This window comes from Drosophila suzukii, unplaced genomic scaffold (assembly GCF_043229965.1).
Source record: "Drosophila suzukii unplaced genomic scaffold, CBGP_Dsuzu_IsoJpt1.0 scf_10, whole genome shotgun sequence".
In the NCBI taxonomy this organism is placed as follows: domain Eukaryota; kingdom Metazoa; phylum Arthropoda; class Insecta; order Diptera; family Drosophilidae; genus Drosophila; species Drosophila suzukii.
Window position 1 is genome coordinate 2033104 of NW_027255897.1, and position 7631 is coordinate 2040734.

General features: G+C 38.0%; 1 long non-coding RNA gene across 1 annotated transcript; it reads left to right on the top strand.

Annotated features, from left to right (window-relative positions):
- Window positions 1-3545: 3545 nt before the first annotated feature.
- LOC139354575 (uncharacterized) lies at window positions 3546-4207 on the top strand. The gene is made up of 3 exons (XR_011605539.1): window positions 3546-3846; window positions 3913-4002; window positions 4057-4207. It is a non-coding gene; the product is annotated as an uncharacterized lncRNA (long non-coding RNA).
- The last annotated feature ends 3424 nt before the right edge of the window (window positions 4208-7631 follow it).

Genomic DNA, 7631 nt, shown 5'->3' on the forward strand with positions numbered 1-7631 from the left:
TTGCTCGGCAAGGCATAAATGCTCCAATTCTATTTCTGACGTAGATAATAGCAGTTGGAAGCAACACGTAGTCGATCGGCAAAATATTTAAGGCTTTGGGTGGAGGGCTTGGTAAATGATGATCAGGATGCGATGATGTATGCGAACATGATACTAATGCTGATGAAGTAGATGGTAATGGCTGAGAGCTCGAGGATGGATCGCATGATGGAGATGAAAATGAGGTTGATGTTGCGGATGGGTCATGGTTCATGTGTAATAATGAATGATGCTTCATGCGACAATACTTGCAGTGAGTCGACTTGCATTGCTGCAAACTATGCCCCTTGCGCAAACAGTTGAGGCAAAGGTGCAACTTCTTTGCTTCTCTATATCGAAGATTCGGACTCAAATTTAAAAATCGAGGACACTTTGGCAAATAATGATTTGAAATAATGATTTTGGTTATATTTGTGCAAGTTTTTTCCCACCTGCTGGCCTGGTGTTTGAGTTACCAAGGCTTGATCCAAGTTTTCCATCATCCTGCACCTCTTTTCCAAAAACGACTCCATAGCATCCCAGGTAGACAGCTCAGTGATTGACAAATCCTCTTCCCATTTTTCCCGCGTCCTCTGATCCAGTTTCCGAGTGACGATGTGAATTAAAAGTCCATCCAAAATTTGTGGTGTATTGGCCAGGGTTCGAATTGCTCGCAGATGCGAATTCATGCAATCGCTCAGCTCCCGCAGACCCTTCGAAGATCCCTTCTCGACACCCTTTAAACCGAATATTGCCTGAACATGTGCCTGAAAGTGTAAAACTTTATTATCAAATCGATTAACCAGCAAATTCATAGCCTTTTTAAAATTAGCATTCGAGGGTTCGAGCGAGCGTATGGTTTCCAGAGCCACGCCGCCCAAACTCGAACGCAAATATTGTAATTTTTCAATGTCGCTTAGCTCATCATCATTTCCGATGACCGTAGTGAAAGTCGCAAGAAAAGAGTAGGATCCATGAAAACGAGCAATTTCTAAATTTGGCAACCGAGGCTTTCTAGATCGAAAAGAAAGATCCGCATTATTAGTGATGTCAATAGATGTTGAATTTGCAGCGGTTGAAGCCGGCAATTGTGACTTGCGATGAGCCGCCAAGCCTCGGCTTAGTTTCGCCTTCACATCCATGAAGACTTCAGCAAATTCAATCCGATGGTCTCTCGAGATCTCTGCAAAGTCCAGTCTTTCCAACAATGTCTGCGCAGAATCAAATGCCTGGTTTAAGGAATTGATCCATTCCATTCGCGCCAGCAAATCAGATTCGTCAAACTGATTAACCGCATCAGCGTTTAAATAGCATTTCATCGAGCTCATTTGCCGCAAAATAGATTGGGCTTTGACTCGGTAGTAGTCGACGTCACTTGTGGATTCATTTTGAGCCCGAACCGAGTTTTCTGTATCAGACATTTTTCAATCACGAGAAAGAAAAAAAATGAAATGAAAATGAAGTAAAGTAAAATGTCCGACCGCGTTAGAGGCACAAAACACCATATACCCTTTACCGCGAAAACGTGAAGGTTAAGAAGCGTCGCCGAGATGCAACGGAACCTTTAACTTTGTTGTTGTTGTTCTTGCCGATAAATTGCCTGCCTAGCAACAGCGGATTATGTAACTGGCAAACGAATGTATGTATGGCTATATGTACATGTATATATGTAATATGCGCTATTAACAAAGATTAAATGCGATTCACTTTGTTAAGAATTATTTGCACAACACAAATTTGGTGCTTTTTCACAGCGCAAAATGTACAAAAAATCAAACGGCCGGCTGTGCACTTTTATATGCACATATGTATGTATGTTCGTCTGTTTGTGACCGAATGCACGATAACGACAGCGAAACAAAGCGTTTGTTTAAACTATATTAAACAATCGCGAAACCGAGTTGCAGACTCCGATTAAAACTGCTATCACGTCGGGGTCACCAAATGTTTGTGGGGAAGACAACAAATATGCCACCCTTATATTTATAATTAATAACGCACGAATAGGTTATATTAAAATGTATAGCGTTTATTCGGAGCGGCAGACGGACTGTGAATGTGTAAAAAGCTTGGCTCCAAGATCTTCATATAGACATATGCAGGCTTACAAAGTAGTTGCTGAATAGATAAGCGACAGCTTTATGGGTATAAGAAAGAAGGCGAAAGATAAGCAGAGAGCGATGCAGGTGCCGTCGTACACCTATGCGCGCATGACTAGGCGCTGGCGATCTGCTCCGAACAGCTTTCTACCTTGTTTTTATGTTTTTGTTTTTTTTAAGTTCAGGTGGATTTAAGCAAAGACTTCCAGTAGATTGAGCTTGACAGATAAATTTATTGGCCAACTGCTAAAAAAAAATTGACTTAAAGCGATCGCTGAGGGTGAACTAGAAATTTAAAATTGATATGGAGGGGTTCCTTTACCTAAATTTGGTACGGAGATTGGTAGATTTTGGGCAGTCAAAGATTTGCTGTTCAGCATATTTAGGTACATTACAGAATTCACACAGATTTGAGTTCACCGCTTTAATTCCATGTAAAAAGGTTTCATCGTAAGTATGCCCCGTTATCAGACTTTTTAATGTCTATGTGGTTTGCTTTCCATTTCAGTTCATGGTGCAAAGGTTTTTTGGGATTTCTGGAAAAATATTTCGTCGTAAGTATGCCCTGTCATTAGAATTTTTAATGTCTATGCGTTTTGCTTTCCATTTCAGTTCATGGCGCAAAGGATTTTTTGGGACTTCTGGAAAAACAATTATTAGAGTTGTCCCTTTGTTTATAGAATTTAGCGTGTAATCTTCATTACACATACCTTCAAATACTTTTTTAATTTCCCTTAAGGATGTTTTAGTGCTTAGTTTGACATTTACTTCAACTCCTTCCCTAACTGCTAACCTATCTTATTTATCACTCTTTTCGTTTAATGGAATCCTTATGTCCTGGTGTACGATTTCGACTTTGCAGAAATTCATTAGTTGCTGATAGCTACTTCGACCTAAATAAATAGGTAGCTGATATCTTGGTCTGCGCACATCTGCATATTATAAACGGGTCATAACCCTTCAGTTCTGCAGTAGGGACGCGGTGACATGGCTCAAGGCAAAAAGCTTTTTTTGTTTTTTTTTTGTGCCTAAAACGCTGTGCCGCTGTTGACGTCAGCAGAGCAGTCGGCGCCGCGTAGAAGACTGCCCACGAAAACGATCGTGCAACAAAGAGAGGCAGATACTCGGATATTTCCCTCTCTTTCTTGTCTTATAATCTGCCTGCACTCCGTGCTCGCAGAGACAAATTTCGGCCGGTCCGTTATTTTTTTTTGCGTCTCTCCGTTATGTTCGGCTAGCGACTAATATTTCGGCGGAAAAATTTTCGTGGAGCAGCGACATGTGAATGCCCTAATATTTTAGGAGCATTATTGTGTATCGAAAATATACAACTTATATTGTTTTATAAAAGTAAATTATTTGATTATAGTAAAATTAAGTAATTTGGATTTACTTATAATGTTATGTTTACTTATTATACATTTTTATTACAATATATTTTTTTAGTGTAATTATAGAAAATTAGTCCGTTAAAATTGATTTCAATATTTAAAACATTAGTAGTATTAGTATTAACATTTTTAAAAAATTCGTATTGTATTTCTTACTTAAGAAGTACAAATTATATAGTCGGATATCGCCAACAGCGAAGAGAAAACAAAAGAAATCAAGTAAAGGGGTGAGAAGACTTGGTGCATTCTGTTTGAGTGATTGAAAGGGAAGCATCCATGTTAATTGTGCGCAGCAGAGTTACTTTAGTCGTCTCTTTAAGTTAATATTATAAAGTCAGGTAAGTGCGACGTTAAGTTTTAGATGTTGTGCATTGATCTTAGTTTAAAGTACGTAAATTTTGAAGGTATTCAATGGGTTCCGTTAGCCGAAAGTGGATGACGAAATGTTTTGATCCAATAAAAATCCTGCAAAGGGTTAAACACAGCTATAAAAGGTAAAAAAACAATTAAACAAATAAAACGCATTTTTTAAACATATGTTTTTTCAGGAGCGTTGGCCAAGGATTCAGAGGACCCGGACAAAGGTTTAAGAACGGCGATGACTAACGTTTAAAATAAGCTTACGAAGCAAAAAAACAGAAGCAATAATTCTACAGTTTTTGAAAATCTAAATAATACCATATAATTAAAATGATATTAAATATGTTTGTATTTTAAATTCTATATTTTTATAATTGAAAACTCAAGGAAAAATTCTGATTTTCCCAAGTGATTCACTTGGGACGTGTCCCTTGCAAGTGATTTCACAAGTGAAAACTCAAGGAAAAATTCTGATTTTCCCAAGTGATTCACTTGGGACGTGTCCCTTGCAAGTGATTTCACAAGTGCAAACTCAAGGAAAAATTCTGATTTTCCCAAGTGATTCACTTGGGACGTGTCACCGGCACGTGACAGGCCATACGAAAAATGAGTATAAGGAACAAGTGAAATCCCGTAGGACTTCGAAAAATTTTCATTTGAATTTTCACTTGTGAAAATGCGGACATCCCATACAATTTTCTATATGGAGCGTCACTTGTTCTTCACTTGTGCACGAGGACATGTCCCAGGTGATTCCCAAGGTGATTCACAAGTGAAACTTTTTTTTTTGGAACTGAAGGGAAACCATATGTATCCAGCCGACGGACGTGTCTTTACACCATTTGGTAGATGTAATTGCTTATTTAGGCTATTTTCCTGTAATCTGATAATAAACCATGTTGTCCGTTTGTATCTAGACTAGACCTAAGTAAATATCCTTGTAACCCCAAATCATGTATATAAACCCGGATCCATGCTCAATAAAATCATTACGAAAAGAAATCTTGACGTATCCGCAGCCCAATCTGTTCCGTACTTATTGCGGCGACTATTGCCACTGGTTCTGTACTTGAGGCACGCAAAAAAAAAAAACTATTCAGCAAAACCAGATTTGAACCGCAACAATTGTTCAAATTGGGACTCCAATTTGAACTTGCATCATCGATCATAGTCTTATCAACCAAAAGTTAATTTGGTAAAAATTTGAACCGCATATTTCGGTCGAATTCAGTATCCATTTGATCCGACTTCACGTCTTCAATTACAGTCTTCAACGGTCAACAAGGCGACCAGAAGACGGTAAATTCAACCACTTTAGGTGTGCGATCAACTTGGCGATCAAACACTGTAAGGATCTACGTTGGAAAAGGGCAGGTTCTGGTCAACCAGGCGATTTGAACCAGTTAAACTGCTGTTCCACTGATCGATCTGTTGAAAGCCAATTTACATATATATATCCAACGTTGTGAGTCGAGGCACATCATTACAAAATACCTCTTAATCGGATTTGTAAAAAAGGTAAGAATGGCACCGAACAGCATTCATCAGTTGTTGACAGGACAGTTATCTATAGGAGAGCAAATTCAGAATGTCATTCGGAATTACAAAGAGGACTCCGTCGACAGGAAGACTAATCCAGCCTACTATAGAGAACGTTTATTAACGTTAGAATCCCTGTGGGATAAATCTAACTCCGGAGAAAATCAAATAAATAATCTCCTTAAAGGAGTCACGATAGAACACGACTATTTTAACAAGGCATTTTTTAATAAAATTAAGCAACTGGTTGAGGATTATAAGACAGAATTCAACAATCAGTTGTCTCTCTTGGAAGCGTATGTTACATCTATCGCATCCACAGCAGAGGACATTGAAATAGAATCGATGTTTAGAGAACAAAGTGTGTTGCTTGATAGACTAGAGCGCATCATGAATAAAATTACTGAAGAAACAAAACAAAATTTCACACCGTCATTACACAATACTGGAATGAAATAAAAGATATTCATGTCCAAATTTATAAAAAATTTAAGGACCCGAAGGAACTTGGATATGACGACACCAGATACATGGCATGCAGTCACAAAGGTACAAACAGAAATGTATGTAAGAAAGGAGACAACAAATAGTTCTCCAACAAGTGCTGTTCATTATCCAAAGGTAGCACAACCCAAATTTGATGGGGAATATTTTAAGTGGCAACAGTTTCGTGATATATTCAAATAAATGATTTATGAATCAACGTTACCCACTTTACAAAAAATGTGGTACTTAAAGACTAACGTTAATGGAGAGGCAGAGCGCCTAATTCGCCATTTATCGCTAACTGAGGCAAATTATTCAACTGCGTGGAAAACACTCGAAGAACGCTTCAACAACAAAAGAGTATTAAGTAATACTTTAATTCAAAAAATATTGGAACATTCAATGATAACAAATGATTCCAAAACAATTAAATCGTTGCATGGTAATGTGAAGGAAACATTATTTGCTCTCAATAACATCGGCATAGAGACAGACAATCCCATTTGTCACTTCACCACTTCTACTCTGTCTTCTAACAAAAAAGCTTGATCGACAAAACCACTTGTTGTATGAGCAATTCGTTCAAAATACAAGGCAAATTCAGCCTTTGAATGAATTTTTAAACTTTCTCAAAAAACAACAAACTACATGCGCATCAGTTGGAGCTGAAACATAATATAACTGTTTCTTTTGTAAGAAACCAAATTACAGCATATATAAATGCAATGAGTTTTTAAAGAAAACACCAGCAGAACGTCTTAACTGGGTTCAAAAACAAAAATGATGTGTTAAATGTCTAAGCCAAAATCCCCCGTCAAAAAAATGCACAAAGAGTGATTGCTTTAAATGCAACAAAAAACACAATACCTTGTTGCACTTGGAAACAAAACCGGACCTGCTTGACTCTGGATCCCAAATTAATACCATTTCCAAAAGAGCAATTAAAATGCTCTCACTGAAAACCGCAAATTCGATTCTGAAAATAAATGGCATTGGTGGAAAATCTCAGTTTTCCAATGCAAGGATCACCGTTTAGCTAAAGTCAGAACAAGGCGATTTTAGTTCACGGCTTGAAGCAATGGTTTTGCCTCACATAGTCGCTGATCAACCAACTTATACAATTTCGACTAATAATTGGAAAATACCAAAAAAATATGATATTGGCTGACCCTCAATTTGGAAAACCTGGAAAAAATTATATTCTTCTTGGAGCCGAGCATTACTTCATTATAATGCAAGCCGAGTGTATGAGCTTAAGAAATGGACTCCCCAAGCTACAGAATACAAAACTTGGATGGATTGTAGCCGGGAAAATTTCTGAGAGAGCACCTACATCATCAGAATGTGCTGTACTTACGAAAGAAGAAAAGATTGATGAGCAACTCGCTAAATTCTGGGAATTGGATAATTTTCAACCAGAGACAAAATGCTATTCACCAATGGAGATACAGTGTGAGGATCACTTCCTGCAGAACGTTCAGAAGGCTCAGAACTCTAGACTAATTGTTAAGTTATCTTTTTGGAGCATACTTTAGCGCTGGGGGAGAGTCGTGACATTTCCACGAGGTTCCACGGTTTTTATCGTTGGAAAAACGATTGCAAAAAGATCAGGCAATAAAAAAAGGAGACACAGAGTTCACGAAGGAGTATGAAGCTCTTGGGCACATGAAGGAAGTACCCCATATACATCCTCCGAAGTCCCATTATTTTATACTGCATCATTGTGTTCTCAAACCCT